General features: G+C 42.2%; 1 long non-coding RNA gene across 9 annotated transcripts in view; it reads right to left on the bottom strand.

The window, feature by feature from the left end:
- Window positions 1–5,371: 5,371 nt before the first annotated feature.
- Window positions 5,372–17,022, bottom strand: part of Gm30735 — a 34,725-nt gene continuing 23,074 nt past the window's right edge. For 5 of the 9 annotated variants that reach the window (XR_867288.2, XR_867287.2, XR_867289.2 and 2 more), the window contains 3 exons: window positions 15,808–16,037; window positions 13,093–13,183; window positions 5,372–10,498 (listed from right to left, as the gene is read on the bottom strand). This is a non-coding gene — a long non-coding RNA (predicted gene, 30735). The remainder of the gene's footprint in view (window positions 10,499–13,092; window positions 13,184–15,807; window positions 16,038–17,022) is intronic. The other 4 variants (XR_003954476.1, XR_001783837.2, XR_375662.3 and 1 more) reach the window with 2 other exon arrangements.

Here is a 17,022-nt window from a genome sequence, read left to right as displayed (position 1 = left end):
CTAGGGCAAGGGCTTTCACACCCAAGTCATGGTGCTAACTAGGGAGTTCCGTTCTAGCTAACCATCTCATGAATAATGCAATACTCTAAAACCACAGCCCGATCTACTTCCTAAACCATTGTAAATTCCTGTATATGGGTGTAACGCAGCTATAGTTCTAAGTATCTATTCTGGTTTCTCCTACGGTCAGAAACTTCTTTCTTCCTTGGTGATGGTAGATTCCTGTGAAGGGCAGTGATCTAACTTTTACTCAGAGATAGTGTAATACCAGGGGCAGAACTGAATTCCAAGCCCAAGGTCTTGCTCAAGGACGATCTAGGACTGTTGGAACACTGAGGCTTTAGCTATGTCAGAATTCAATCTTAAAAGGCACTTATAATAGAATGATATTGAAAGAGAGCACGTGGGTCCATACACTAGACTAATGTGGGCATGGAGAATTAAGGGAACGCCAGACTCCAGGAGGAGAGCTTCCTTGAAACTCTTTTCCTCATGAGTGACTTTTAAACCTCTCGGCATGGCACATGAGCATCTGGAGATAGAGTTTGGAGGGGGAATGGGGAGAGAGGGGGAAGGGTTGAGAGGACAGAGGGATAGCAAGAGGCAAGAGAGCAAGAAAGCCGAGGGGGCAAGCAGTCCCTTTTGTAGTGAGTTAGGCACACCTGGCTAACCGTTGCCAGGTAACTGTGGGGCAGAGCCTAGACAAAATGCTAACAATGAGGAAAAATGGAAACGAGATGTCATAGCAGGTGACATAATGTCCGTCGCTTGCCCGTCCTCACACAGAACAGCATGGAAGAAGAGACAAGCTACTAGGATGTCAACTGGAGCTTCTCCTGGGTCTCACATGGCGCTTTCCAAAATCTGCAGACGTGTCATTCTTGTTCCCTGTGATGAGTGCCACGTCCCCCGTGTACCTTCTTGATTGCTGTGTTTTTTTATGTGGGGGAGGGAACGCTTTCTTGACAATTCCCCTAGAAAAGTAATATATCTTCTCAAGAGGTCTGAGTTTTCTAAACAAGCTGTTTTAATTTTGCCAGGAGCAGTGAAGGGTAGGAGATTTAAGTGTCTCCAGTGTAGTGGTATTGTGGCTGTTCTCAAAATAAACTTCACGGTGTCAATGCTGATGTCATCTTTACTTATCTTTCATCTCAAAAACAACTCAACACTTAGGAAAGGAGTTGAGAAAAAAATTAAGAAGCACATAGGTGGAGCGAATATAATGATATAAAACTGTTCAAATTCTAAAGAAAACAGTGGTCCTTGGGAAAGGCTGAGTTTCCCAATCTCTGGAACTGTGTGTCTCTGTATGGCTAAGATGTGGCAGTAGGTGGGGTTGCTACTGGGACCTAGTCAGTAGTGGTCAGGGATGCTGTTAAACAACCCACAGTGTACAGGATAACAGAAGCACCTCATCTTATCTGTCATCTGCGCCAAGCTTGCTGTGCACTTAGCCAGTTAATTATTCCTGAGCACTTACTCAAAGCTCAAAGATGTCCTACCCATGTCAAGCTCAGAAAATGTCATAGCTCTATTATCAACTCTTAAAGGTCCTTCACCCTACATACTTTCAGTTTAAACGCCTAAAATTTTTAAAATTAAATTAAATAAAAATTTAAAAGGGTAGAGGTGTCTGAAGCAATTTCTCAGTGATTAAGAACACTGGCAGCTCTTCCAGAGGACCAGAGTTCTATTTCCAGCACATGGCTGCTGACAACAGTCTTTAACTCCAGTTCCAGGGGATCAGAGACCTTCCCACAGGTGCACATGTGAATGAAATAATCAAAGAGCATTAAAAGTACTTAAAAGTAAATGAAAGAAACTGACACTTTGCCACTCAGGTCCCATCACCCTCGGGTTCCTGTGTCAGCCTCTCTCCCATCATAAGGAAACAGCGGGCACATCCTTAACACTGACTGGAATGACAGGAAGCTGTCCTCCAGGTCAGAGACATATGGAGGAACAATGACTCCTCTGTCTTAAGGAGAGACAATGTGCATGACTGACAGGACCCTGAGTTCTAAGGAAGACCTGACCCATCCCACTCTTCAAGCTTAATCCCACCCATTCCCCCTCTGCTTAGACTCTAGCCCCTTTTCTGCCGTGATCAGTTACGGTCCCTAGTGCCCATAATGCTAACTCCCCTGTTAAACTCAAGTTTGGAGATGCTGGTCAGGTTTCTTACACCTGTGTCTCTTTGACTTGAAGACAATCCCACAATGATAACCTTGCAATTAGCAAAACTAGCTGATGACTGCTACCCATCAGAGTCCTGCTTAGTGGATCTTATTCACACACCCCTCTGCCTTTTGGAACACTGTACCCTTTCCCATGTTGAGAGCTGGATTTCTTGATGGGCTCCTTTCCCAACAATCCCAAATCGCTCCGTGGGAGAGGAGTGGATTTCCATCTCTATATTAACCCATAATATCTTACATTGTCTTGTACATAGGTCACTGCAAAGAAAATCAAACATTATTTTTGTATTTAAAAAAAAAAGCTATGCAAGTTAGTTTTTGACAACTTGACACAAACTAGAGTCACGTGAGAAGAGGGACCCTTAATTAAGGAATCACCTCCATTGGCCTATGAGTATGTCTGTGGGGCATTTTCTTGATTAATGATTGATGTGGGGAGGCCACCTACTGGGAGCAGTGCTACTCCTGGGCAGGTATTCCTAGCAGGACGAGCAAGCAGAGGAGAGCAAACCAGTAAGCAACTTGGTCCATGGCCTCTGCTTCCGTTCCTGCCTTGACTTCCCTCGGTGATGGACTGTAAACTCTATCCCTTTCCTTCTCACACGCTGCTTTTGATCAGAATGTTTTATTACAGCAACAGAAACCAAAATGGAAAAGCATCTAAAGAATTAGTCATTGCCATCATTTCTGTGGACACAGCAACACAGACCCCAAGGAAGCCTCCGGCTCCTCCACTGGATTACGGACAACAAAGCTACTCTGTAATCAGAAGACCTGAAGCTGATGCCCACACCACCATTTAGCCAGGCACAACTGAAATATGGAACAAGAAACATTTCAGGAACAAGCTGGGTGGTGGAGTAGCATCCACATGGGCTGACATGGCACTGCTTAGATGTCGTGACAGGAGAGGAATATACACGTTAAAGCCAGCCATCCAAACAGAAATGAGAATGTGTGAACAGGTCTATTATCCAAAAAGTTATCTGTGACAAAATGATGTTTATAGCAGTGCTTAAAAATGGACTGTCCTGTAGGGATTGCATTTGAATACTGTGAAGTTACTCTTTATAAAAGGTGATGAAAGTGCTCTTATTTTGAGAGGATTTTATACTATTCTTCAGATCAGCAATGAAAATAAATACAAGTTTTTAAAACAGGTCCACACTTACGTTTTGCTATAGAAACAGAGAATTGAATTGTGTTAAGATTCTACAAAATTTATGGTAATCTGAAATACCATATATGTCCACTAATTTAATAAGAATGCATAATTTAAAAATACTGCTTTCTTGCCATTAGACTTTCCAGTAAATAATGAAAAGTGTTTGAAACAGGACTAGAGATATTTAAATGTGTGTTAGCATCATCCCAAGGACCAGTCTTCAAGGGTGGAGTGAAGAATTTTTGTGCTTGAATGATGGGTCCCAGGAGAGATCTTTTTTTACATTAACATAGCTAATATTTTATACATGTATCAATTTTTATACATGTAACTTTGTTACAACACTTAATTCACACTATATATTTAGTATCTTGTGAATTCATCTAGTACAAGATAAGCTATATTTTTTAATTAATTGAAGGGACAATTTCCAAGTAGGATCCCAAGAGGCTGAATTCTCTCTGCAAGTGAAATGGCCACTCTGTCACTCAGTCACTCACCACTGTATTCCAGTGCCAAGAATCACCATGGCTGGCTTGAACTGAATACTCAATCTTTGTTTTTTGGCGCGCACACACACACACACACACACCCCTACATACACACATATACACCCATATATACATACACACATACACAAACACACTCATACATAAACATACATTTATATACATACACATATATATGCACATATCCACAAACATTCTCACACATAAATACATACATACACATAAACATATACCCACACGTAACAATAGTTAAAGAAGAAGCCATACATTCAAAGAGAACAGTGAGGGTGCGTGCACATGAGGGTTTGAAGGGAGCAAAGAGAAGGGGAAAATGAAGCAATTATACTCTTAAAATAGTCTCCTGTGTGCCAATAATACTCACTCTGAAAAATCTAAGTGAACCCAGATTGCTCATAAACTAGTAGATATCATACATGATGATACATTTATGAAGAAATGTGCAGAATCTAAATAAACTATAGAAAAATCTATTGGCTGTCGCATGCACAAATAAGCAGATGAGACAACACAATCCCAATCCAACGTTAAACTAGAACACAAAAGCATCCTGTCTTTTCTAATGCCACTTAGTTAGAATAAAAACACGGAAAAAGCTTTTTTTTTTTTTAAGTACAAAGAAATGATGCTAATGGAATTGAAAAACTAGGCTAACACAGTCCGAATAAGCCTGGGGGACTATACTCTACTAATTATTAAAATCCATTAAAGCGTTTCAATGATTAGATAAAGTAACCCAGACAGGATGCGATCTAAAACTTGTAACAAAGAGACAGCCCCACGAGCAGGGCTGTTGGTAGAATTCCCACATGTCTATAGTCTGTGGAATAAGTCTGGTGGTGGTCAGATTGGGGCCAACAAAGCCGCTCCATTGTGCCATCCAAAGCTGGGGTTTTAAGACAAGTATGGGTGTTTCCACTGTGGAACCTGGGAAACAAGGTGACCTGGGAAACATGAGGAAGGGGGGCAGGGTTGGGGAGAGGGGGTGGGGACTTGGAGGGACAGGGCTTGGAGGGGGGGTCCACAGGAGATCACAGACAGGTGCTCTCCTGAAAATGTCACCGTGAAATTCAGTATTCTTAGAAGAGATATGCATCTATCCACCCAATGCTCTCAGTATTAACGTCCTTGCTCAGGGTAGCCCCAGGCTGAATTTGGGTTCAGTGTGATTGTGATTGCTGGAACAGCCTCTGTGGCTGTTCCATATTGTAACTCAGAAGAAAATGAAAGAAAGACAAACGTGTGACCCCCCCCACCCGCCCCTTGACATGCAGCGTCCCTTTATTCGGTCTTCTGTGATGGCCTACTTGATAATCTTACCAATTTACCAGGCACTGATTAGTAAGCTAACATATGATAATTTTTATAGAGAGAAAAGACAGATTGACACACACACACAAAATGATTCTACCAAACTGGTTAACACTTCAGAAAAATACTGGTATTAATCTTTCTCAAGGAACACACACAATTTCAAATTATTTGATATTTAGGATTTTATAGTAATATCATTTTTCTGACTCCAAATAAAATGTGTTACTGAAAAACAGTAAATATGAAATATTAAATCAAGATCATTATAACATCATTAAAGAGCATACCAATAATTAATATTTTGTATTTTCGTATGTATACAGACAGTTGCATGTTTATACAAAGAACTGTACCAGGTATAAACATTGAAGGTAAACATAGATAAATATGTATGTATATCGGTGTCTGGATATATATAACACAGGCTCAAAGCATGAAACAACTCAGATATTTAGATTAGGCAAATGCAGACAGAGACACCAAGTCTGAGCTCTGGGGACTGAGTTGGATTAATGTGTTCTGGATAAGAGCTGTCTGTGTGCTACAGTCTTGGAGGCACTCAAAGCACAGCTGGACAATCGATTAGTTTTGTCTTTTCAAGGCTCAAAGTTCATAGGATCTTATCTTCCATCTCTGGTTTACACGAACACCCAAAAGAGCAAATAGATCCACGTGTTCATTCATTTAACATGTTATTCATAATTCTAGGATTTTCCTTAGAAGACATATTCCACCAGTGTGTTCTGGGATCTAAATAAGCATGCTTTTCTCAAAATAGTAGGCAGCTGGTCAGGAAAACGGTTGGGAGTTGAACCTTCCTCTCTGGTAATCAGTGAAGGGCCCATGGTCAAAGCCGAGACACGAGGGTGCTGTCTGTGACTCCTGTTGCTCTCAGCGATCACAAGTTCTTATCTCTACCCCGTACTCCGTCTCTGCCATGTGCTTTCTTTATATCTGTTTTCACTTCCCTTAAGTCTGTGCCTGTTAATTGTCCCTAATAGGAGTCTAATACCAAGTGATCACATAGAAGAATCAGGGGTTATGTGTGAGTTAGACAATTATCTCAGAGAGAGAGAGAGAGAGAGAGAGAGAGCGCTGCCCACCAGCATGACGCCATTAGCATTACTCTGAGAGGGAGAAATTGGAAATGTTTGTTTTTACACAATAGCTATGCACTGCTTTTCACATGGATGACAGTTCATATTAATCCACTCACAAAAAAAATGTGTTTTTAATTTACTGATGTTTCTCCTCTTTAAGATAATATAAGAATTTAGCAGTGCTGCAAAGGGTACCGTATGAGATAAATTTAAACAAAGTTAAGAGGAAATAGCTACCATCAAGAATTTGATTCATAGGTTGGTTTGTAATGTGTTTATCTGGAAGTCTTATTAGTAGGAAAAAAAAAAACAAACTCTGAAGTATTTCTCCAAGAAAGTCACTTACTAAAAATATATTAATATTATTTAATGTACTCATAAGAAGAGAGAATGCACGGAGGGAAGCCATCAGATCTGTGAAGCATTCAGCCTGTCCATCTAAGGGTCTGATTTCCTGGGAATAATAGTAAAATTACAGACAAGACATTGTTTTATGACTGAACAAGACGCCTCTAGGTTAGATATATATAAACCTCCTCAGAGCTTCCCAGGCTGCTGGTTGTGGGGTATGTTGTGAAACTAGGAGCCTTCGCAGCTACTTTGGAAGAATAGTAAGTAGACTTAGAAAGTGTGTTGCCCAGGCTGCTTATAGTTCCATGTCAGCTGAGGGGATGATTGTGTGTGTGTGACTTCTCTGTTCCCTTTGCCTGCACAAACCCGGAGCTAAACCCTCAAGCCCACACCTAATGACCCTGTCCTTATGGGAGGGAAATAATCAGACTTTTCCTTCCATGAACTTCAGGCTACCTCAGAGGTACCAGTGGCCAGAAGACCCCAGAGCGCAACACCCAAAGCTCTTCATCAAACCTGAATTCTGTAAGTTTTCCTGATAGATGAGACCATGTAAACGATATAGTATGTTATACATATGTGTATGTGTATATGTGTATGTATGTATGTGTGTGTGTGTATGTGTGTGTGTGTGTGTGTGTGTGTGTATACGTGTATGGGTACATGTATGTGTATGGGTATGGGTATGTGTATGTGTATGTGTATGTGTATGTGTATGTGTATGTGTATGTGTATATGTATATGTATATGTATATGTATATGCATATGCATATGCATATGCATATGCATGCCACATCCAGCCTGGTTTATCATTCCTTTATCTCTTTTAGTTTTTGCATTAAGGGCCCAGTGGTAACATCTTAACATTGATTGTCAGTGACATCAAAATCTCAGCTTTGGCTGTAGAAATCAATGTCTTTATTGCCTTTTTAGTTGGCTTTTATAAATATTTCACGAACTTTCATATAGCTAGGCTGCCTGCCATTTAAAAAAAAAAAAAAAGGTATTCATGATGTTAGCCTGGAATAGGTCTTTAAACCCATTCGTTAAGGTTCGAGTAGCAGGGAGAACAAAGAAGCCTCATTTCAATAAACCTGTAGCTCTGAATACTGAAGACATAGTGCCATCTGGTGGGAGAAAGGAATTCAGGGGGCAATGCTCCAGGAGAGAGAACTGGGGTGGGATGCCAGGCAAAGAGGAAAAATCATTTCCTAACCTCAGGTTCCAGTATGTGGGTGACAGTGATGGGGGTGTGGGGAGAGGTGGTGTAGGGGGCATCTCAGCGGCTGTCATGATGTCACCATAGAGAGAAAGTCACCTTTTTCACACCGATAGCCGTCCCCTTGTAACTCAACAGCTACCTGATAGGTGTCATTCAAAGTGCTGAGATCACCAGTTTAAATAGAGCAGATGAAGGGAATAGGGGACATAGCTCAGCAGTGAAGAGCACTCGCTGCTCTTCTGGAAGACACAAGTTCAGTTCCCTGAACACGGGATGGACAGCTCTATGGCTGTTACAGATGGACATCTGTAACTCTAACTCCTGGGGATCTGACCTCGTCATCGGAACCTTCTGGAATCATTGGAGATGCATTGTAAATAGGTATTCCAAGTTTGTAGTAATAAGTCTCCTATCGTCACTGTCTCTATTCCTTCTACCCTGACATGGTGACTCTTTTTGCAAGTATCCAATGATTCCCAAAGGTTCCTGGGATGGACACCATGTCTTTCTTTAATGTACCAGTCAGACTGCTAGTGCATGCTGGCATTGCATTTCACAAAGCTTACAAGAGTGCTCTCAGTTTCTCCTAACCATAAAAGGCAGGGAGGAATCCAGAATTACCTATTACCCATCAGGGCCCAGAATGTAATGGCAGTGACAACTGATTGAGCAAGCAGAGTTCAGACAAGGACACGGATGCCATTCTCCACTAGATCAGGATCCAAAAATGGACTCAGAAATATCAGTAACTCCAAAGATAATGTGTCCTACTACAGCCTCAGATGCAAATAGCGAAGCCCGAATAGGAGATGCGTCTTTCTCAACAGTGTGAGATTAACATTAGCCTGGGAATGCATCTGTATTTTCAGTCCTGGCTAGTCAACTTCAACACAACTTCATGTGTTTGTAACCAAAACCCAATTTAGTTAGCTAGGTTTCCACTAGTCAAGCAGCCAACTTTTGATCAATCATGGCTACCAGTCTGTCACCTCACCTAAGGATTAAGCAAAAGCTTTGTCCCGCCCGGGGGCCCAAACAAGGTACTGCAGAGCTGTGGCACTCAAACTCGTTCTCTACGGTACTCTGTGTCTAGGCTACAGGAACAGTTGTTCACAACTCTGGGCATGATTCTTCCTCTGGTTCGAGAGATTGCCAGCTTCTTCTGCTATCTGTGCTATAAGAACTGATTCTCGAGAACATTCATCCTGCACACCCGGGGGGAGAGGGGGCGGCGTGTGTGTGTTGTGTGTGTGTGTGTGTGTGTGTGTGTGTGTGTGTGTGTGTAAGTTGGCTTCCGACCTGCAGCCTTCTGTTGTGAGTACTAAGCATGAAGCAATTGCTCTAGGACATTCTTCTGTATTAGTCAGGGTTCTCTAGAGTCACAGAATTTATGGAATGAATCCATATATACCAATGGGCCGCTGAGAATGGAAAGTCCAAGCATCTGGTAGTTGCTCAGCCCCACAAGGCTGATTGTCTCGGCTGGTCTTCAGGATAAGCTGGGATCCTGAAGAAGTGGTCCCCAATGGATATGCTGGCAAAGGGAATGCAAGCAGGCAAAGAAAAGCAAACCCTTCCTTCTTCATTGCCCTTATGTAGGCCTCCTGCAGAAGATTTGGCCCACATTAAAGCCGTGCCTGAAGATCTGGCTGGATTAAAGGTGTGCGTCATCTCACCTCAAGATTTAGATCACAAACTTGGTGTCTTCCCGCCTCAAGATCCAGATCAAAGGTGTGTTTTCTCCCCGACTCAAGATCTGGATCAGAGGTGTGCCCTCCATTTCTGGATTGTAGTTCATGCCAGACAGCGTCAAGTTGACAACCGAAAATAGCCATCACTCACCCCAAGAGAGTATTATCCTCATATTCTGTGGTCATGAGTTGAAAGAAATTTTACTTAAAAACAAGAAAGCTTGATTCCTTCAGAGTGTCAAAATTGAATATAACATTCTAAGCCATGTGGACATTAACTGGGGAAAAAATGATCAAAACCATGAAGCTGAGAGCAAAACTTGACTTCTGTGTATTTCAGTGTCTTCATTTGTAAAATAAGAACAACACCAGCCCTTGTTCCTCTTGGCTCTTTCACAGTGGTATATAGCAAACAATATAGAAGCCGAAATTCTCATTAAACAGTTATGATGATGTCTTCGTTGGGGATTTTACTGCTGGAACAAAACACCATGGCCAAAAAGGAAGTTGGGGAGGAAAGGCTTTATTTAGCTTACACTTCCAGATCATGGTCCATCATTGGAGGAAGTCAGGACAGGAACTAAAGCAGGGCTGGAGCCTGCAGGCAGGAGCTGTGCAGGGGGCATGGAGGGGTGCTGGTAACTGGCTTGTTTAACATGGCTTAGCAGCTTTCTTTCTCATAGAACCCAGGACCACCAGACCAGGGACAGCACTCTCCTTATTAGGCTCCCTCGTTGATCACTAATGAGAAAATGTCTCACAGCTGGATCTCATGGAGGCATTTCCTCAACTGAGGCTCCCTCCTCTCTGGCTTGAGCTTCTTGTCAGTCAAGTTGACCCTCAAAACCAGCCAGCACAATGTCTGACTCCATTTTATTAGAGGAAAGATGAAAGTCTTCAGTGACTCTTATGTTAGCCAGCTTTCTGTCACTATAACAAAACACAGGAGATAATCAAGTTATAAAGAAGAACGATTACTTTTTCACTTGGACTTCTAGGGGTTATAGCCCTAAATAGATCGGCCCGTTAGCTTTAGGTGTGTGGCAAAGTAGCAAAGAGATTCAGGCAGAAGAAACCTGCTTTCCTGGTGGGTGGAGGGTGCACTGAAGCAGAAAGAAGACAGAGAGGAAGAGATCAGAGAGCTACTGACCCCTGAGGTCATTCACCGTCCTACACAATGACGTAATGACTTTCCACAGAGCCTCAACTCTAAACCTCTTCTTAATTACACCACCATGGAACCAAGCTTTTGACTCATAGGCCTCTTAGGCAAGCATTCAAGATGGAGCTGGAGCAAATGACATTGTCACTAGTGATTAACACTGCCTGTGTGAATGGGGTTCCTAGAGCAAGAACACTATCTGGAGGTAAGTAACTCATAACCCACTCCCCGTGATTTATTATTCTCCTTTATTCTCTATATTGCTGCCTTGCCTACATCTGAAATAGTTGCAATGTCTATTTTTGCTTCCGTATTCTGGCATTTACAAGAAAATCCCCCACTCTAAGGAACCTCCTAATAGGTTACCCAACTTTAAATGTGTCACTTTTATGCCTGATGTGTGCACTGATGATTCTCTGTAAAGATCTCATCTTACAAATCTTCTAAACCAAAAAAAAAAAAAAAAAAAAAAAAAAAAAAAAAAAGATACAGCTCATGAGTAAAAAGAAACCAGTGAGGGGAGATAATAATCCTAATTAATCAAAATAATCCTATGTAGTTGCAGGATGCTGTCTCCTCCCCAGACTGCCACATAACCAAATCACAGCGGGGAGTCAGTCTAGAACTCAGAGCGAGCAACTTCCACATAGCGTCGCGGTGGTTGTGTGCTCCACCATAGGGTTCTTTCCCCCAAATGGCCTTTTCTAACCTACTTGATGTTCTTGACGCTGCAGGTATTCTAGAATGTTTCTCTGTAGGTGACTGCCCTCCCTCCACTGCCCACCATCACACATTTAATCCACCCAGCTGGTTTCTTACACAATGTTTTACTTCAAATTTCATCTCAACCAAGCTGTCTCCTTTCAAGACTTTACCACCTCAGAGTATTTCTTTGGGGAAGTAGGAGTCTGTCTTTCACATCTCCATTTTCCCACCTAGATTATTCATTTGGCATATTGTGTATTTAATCTCAATGTATAGGTACAATAGATGCATATTAAATATGAAATACAAATTTAAAGAAAAGATTTATAGATGTTAGCTAAGAAGCCTGTTTCTCATTTCTGACTAAAGAATAAATCCTGCAAAATGATCAAGTCTTAAATCCAGAATGGAGGGAAATCTGTATCAATAGTGAATCCATTTATTTGTTTATATAACCTATGTAGATTGGTTTGTTGATAATTGATAATTATTCATCTCCTCATAATTATCGCAGCTATATTTTCTCCCATGTGCATTTTAATATTTATTTTCTGAAGACCAGATGGAGAAGTACATCCATCGATGCTTAATTATTTTTTCTCCCTATGAGATTTTAAAACTATACAGCGAAATAATTTCCTAAATAGAGAAGAAATACAAACGTATAAATGTTTCAGTGACACTTCGGGCTTATTTGGATTTCTTCCCTCAGTGTACTGAAGCTTGCTACCATTATCTGGAGCATATTGTCACCTTCAGAGAAAGCCCCTTCCCTCCTGTCAGAAATTGGGCTGTGAACGAACCCCAGCTCTCCAGCTTTCTTTATGCACAGTCCTCAGAAACTGTCATCCAAGTGAGCCCTTGTGGGGAGCGCCATCATCAAAGGACCCAGAAGCATAGTGAGGCTTAAAGTGTCACTCATCAGAGAGATAATGATGCTTTGGAGACCCCGTGTCATTTGATCATTTCTTTTTTCCTAAGTGCCATTAAGTCCCTCTTTGGCCAAGCATAGGGCTTAGCAAACAATGTGTAATTCAAACTCCAACGAGATTGGGCAGGAATGCACACCAACTAATCACAGTGGTGGCAGAGCCAGAGAGCAAAACTCTTCCGCCTGCTGTTTGCTGCCTATCAGCAACACACCACGGGGACTCCCGCCAAAGTGGCTTATCTGAAAAGACAGAGTAAGTGCTAAGACAGAGTTGCTAAAGCTTGTGACCATGATCAGTGGTCCCTCCTTGAAGAATTGTGGTCGAGTTAAACATAAATCAGAACCATTAATTAAGAAAAGCATCTACCGAGTCACCAGGGAGAAAAGTAGCTTGCAATGACCTTGCCAGCAGAGGCAGAAACCCTGAGCCCCAGCAGGTGTCGGGTCAGTGTGGGGCCCCTCAGCTGGCCCTTGCTTCACTTTCCTTGTATCTCTGGCCACTTACTCTTCACCAAGGGGTTTGCCTTCTGTGTTTGTTGTTAAACCCAACAGATAGCAGATGTTTTGATCTTCTTTCACCTTTGGGAAAATGCCATGCTTCTGCTCTGTGAGTCTCTGTTTCTTTGTGGGCCTGTCCTTTGCCTTCAGGTAATGTAGCTCAGTCTTTGGTGGGCTTGCCTTCGCCTTCCTTGGGCGCTTCTAGACTCTTCCCCTCTCCTGACTCACCCATCCACAGGCTTCCTCATTAGGTCACAGCTGGGCACCCTGGGCTGGAATTTCCCGTGTCCCCACTGGGTGGCGATCTTCAGCATAAGAGCTGGAAAATAAATGCCCAGAGATTTTTTTTTCTTTTTTAAGTTTACTCAGTTTATCAATTCAGAGTGGCTTTTTTAAATCTGTTTTTCGTTCACCTCATTTTAGCTTCCTACAGTTGTCACTGATAAGATTCCTCAAATATGTGAGTTTCGAGTTTATTCTTAATGCACTAACTTAAATAATTGTTCCTCACACGCGATCTATGTGTCTACAGTAACAGCCTACACTGGAACTCACCATTATCATAATAAATTTCACTTTAATTTGAACATTCTCTTAAGCTTAAAAAAATCAAGACATATTATACGAAACCAAAGAAGCTTCTTTTAAAATCACTCATGTGTAAGACAGGACAGCGGAGAAACAGAAAATACATACATACACATAGACGGGTTTAGCTTTCAGTTGATCCTATAACAAATCTCCGTAAGCCCAGTGGCCTAAATCAACACAAATGTGTCATCTTACAGTTCTAGATCAGAAGTCCAACAATGGCACCCCTGACTAAATCAGGTCCAGGCCAGCGCCATCCCTCCCAGCTTCCACAGCTCTGCCCTCCTTTAAATTCGGAGCCATGACATCCCTCAGACCCTCAGTCTACCATATGTCGCTCCCTGACTATAGCCTGGAAAGACTCATGTGGCAAGACTAGACCTTGCCAGCTGCCTTACAATGGCCGTCTAGTGCCGTGAAACTGGCATCTCAGTAAGCAGAGTTGGGTCAACCACACGGACAATTGGAGAGCGATAAAGTAACCGTAACCCTGACCTCCATGAACGTGAAACAATCAATGCTTAGTTACTTATGGATCTTACATGCTTGGGTGCTTTGTCTGCATGTATGCAGGTATGCATGTATGCATGTGTACTACACGTGTGCCCTTTGCCTCAGAAGGTCACAAGAGGGCACCAGATCTCCTAGACTCGGGGTTACAGTGGGTTGGAAACTGCCATGTGGGCGCTGGGGACAAGACCTTGGCCTTCTGCAGGAACAGCAAAAGCTCTTAATTACTGGTCCATCCTACGGTCCCTGCACAGTTATTTAGTATATCCACTTCACAAGGATAAAGTCCTTACAGTAGTAACATACAGATAAAAAGAGGGAAAAATTCAAATCCATATTTGACCTCAATATATAACATTAAATTTTAAATGACAAATTAAGGAAATGCATTTATAGTTTCTACTAGAATTGGAAAATTGGCTAAATTCCATGAGATAAAAATATCTATTAAAAAATAGAAGAAAATCTCTATTAAGTCTAAAAATATCTATTAAGAATAGAATGAAGAAAGAAGAAAGAAACTCAATCTAAAAACAGGCAAAAATGTTCATAAACAGACCACAAAAAATAAAAGCAAAATATTCTGAACATATAGAAAACTATTCCCAGTTTCTCTCATAGCTGGGCTACTCAGAAAGTTTTTCCTGGGGGGAAAACTGTTAGTGTTAACTTTTTTACATAATTTTAAATTCTTACCTACTTAAATTATGTATGTGGTCAAACAATATTAACTTCAAATATTAACTACAACTCTAAAATATAATATAAAATGAAAGAAATGAACCTACATGGATATAATATTGTTGAGATCAACACAGAGGAAAAAATAGTTCTGATAAGAACTTTAGAACAGGTTTCTATAGATCCCAAGGGAATATCTGTATATATTCTGAGAATACTGATAACTACCCCCACCCCCACCCCCACCCCCCAAAAAAAAACAAGGAAAAAAAAAGAATGTGACACTCTGCATGTTGAGTGACAGTGGTGTTACTGGTATTGTAATTTTAGTTGTATGATAAAATGAAGCAAATAAATAACCTTATCAGGAGTTCTGAGTTTTAGTGTTAAAAAAAAGGAGATATAAAAAGTGATAGAAAACGTAGTATGCATCACTGTAATGTTATAATCAAAAATAGTAAAAATAAACCTTAAATTTTGTTTGATTTTTATGTACATAAGTGCCTATGTGAGTGTATATGCATCATGTACATGCAGTAGCCCACAGAGGCCAGAAGAGGGTGACAAATCTAGAACTAGAATTACATGCACTAGTGAGTCACCATGTGGATGTTGGATGGAGCAGAGTCCAGGTCCTTTTTAAGAGGAGCTGGCACTGAAAGCACTGAGCCATCCCCAGCCCAGCACTCTTTTAGAAGCAGACTTTCCAACCACAGGAAGCATTTCAGGACACATTCTCTCCCCTGAGCTGTTTCTGAGTGTTATTTACACTAGTTAGTGTGCTAGAAAGCACACCCACAAACTGGACATGAAGTACCGAGGTTTATTAAGAGAAGGGGGAGATGTCTCAGAGAGTAACACCGGAAAATGCCTCGGGTCAGAGCACCAGTTTCACAACTGTGGAAGGAGAGACCGGGGGGGGGGGAGGCTCAGACCCTACACACATCTGTGGAGTGTATAGCCAGGCTAACTACAAATCTTCGTGCAGAGGTCATTAATTAACGTGTATCAGTTGTTCAGAGTAATGCACCTAGTTGAACTGTGAAACGGCGGCTAGTCTATAAAATTCTGAGAGCACTCTAAAGCTGACTCCGTAAGAAACATGAGCATGCGGGGCCGAAGCGGAAACGAACTCCACAGGAAGATCAACAGTCAACTAACCTGGATCCTTGGGGTTCTCAGAGTCTGAACCACCAACCAAAGAACATACACGGGCTGGGCCTAGGCTTCTCCGCACATGTAGCAGGTGTGCAGCTTGGTCTTCATCTGAGTCCTGAACAACTGGAGCAGGGGCTATCCCAAAAGCTGTTGCCTGTCCGTGGGATATGTTCTTCTAGCTGGGCTGCCTTGTCTGGCCTCAGTGGCAGACGAAGTGCCTAACCTTGAAGAGACTTGATATGGGGGTGTGGGGTGGGGGGTGGAGAGTGGGGATGGGAGGAGACCCTCCATGAGGAGAAGGGGGATGGGGGATGGACTGGGGGGACGTGTATGGGGTGGGGGGACTGGGAGGGGAGGAGCGGTAAGCTGTATTTAAAGTGAATAAGTAAAAAAGTTAAAAAAGAAACAAAATGGTCTGAGACTGACTGAGGCTGTGTCATTCCGTGAGAATCACATAGTAGACGTGATCTCCAGGTGCGGGCAGGGTTTTGCCTTCAGGGTTTGAACACATTAGGACAGACTTCATCAGCTCACTAGATTTACAAACTAAGTTTTCCCTTGTCCATTTCCAGGCAACTCTGTCCTTGGGCTAATGTTTCAGGCAGGCAGAGGGAAGTCATGGCCTTTCTCAAACTCACCTTGCTAACCAGGATCCTAAGGTGTTGTGACAGGTCGTCAGCAAAGTTTATCGAAAAGCACAAGCTCAAGCCGGGCATGGTGGCGCACGCCTTTAATCCCAGTACTCGGGAGGCAGAGGCAGGCGGATTTCTGAGTTCGAGGCCAGCCTGGTCTACAAAGTGAGCTCCAGGACAGCCAGGGCTATACAGAGAAACCCTGTCTCGAAAAACCAAAAAAAAAAAAAAAAAAAAAAAGCACAAGTGTGTGCAGTGCTGTATGTTTTACAGTGGTTTTGTTTTGTTTTTGTTTTTTGTTTTGTTCTGTTCTGTTTTGTTTTTGTTGTTGTTGTTGTTGGGGGGTTGGTTTGGTTTGGTTTTTCTAGACAGGATTCCCCTGTGTAGCCCTTGAAACTTGCTCTGAAGACCAGTCTGGCCTTGAACTCAGAGATCCACCTGCCTCTGCCTCCCCAGTGCTGGGATTAGAGTTGTGAGCCACCACACCCAGCTGTGCTGCGTTTTAGTTAGTCACCTCTCAAGATCTCCTAAGGAACTGTTTTACAGGAGGAAGAGACCACCTTTTTAAGTAACCGCCACAAGGCCG

This window comes from Mus musculus, chromosome 3 (assembly GCF_000001635.26).
Source record: "Mus musculus strain C57BL/6J chromosome 3, GRCm38.p6 C57BL/6J".
Classification (NCBI taxonomy): Eukaryota; Metazoa; Chordata; class Mammalia; order Rodentia; family Muridae; genus Mus; species Mus musculus.
Note: the sequence above shows the minus strand (reverse complement) of the source record. Positions and strands in the feature narration are given on the sequence as shown.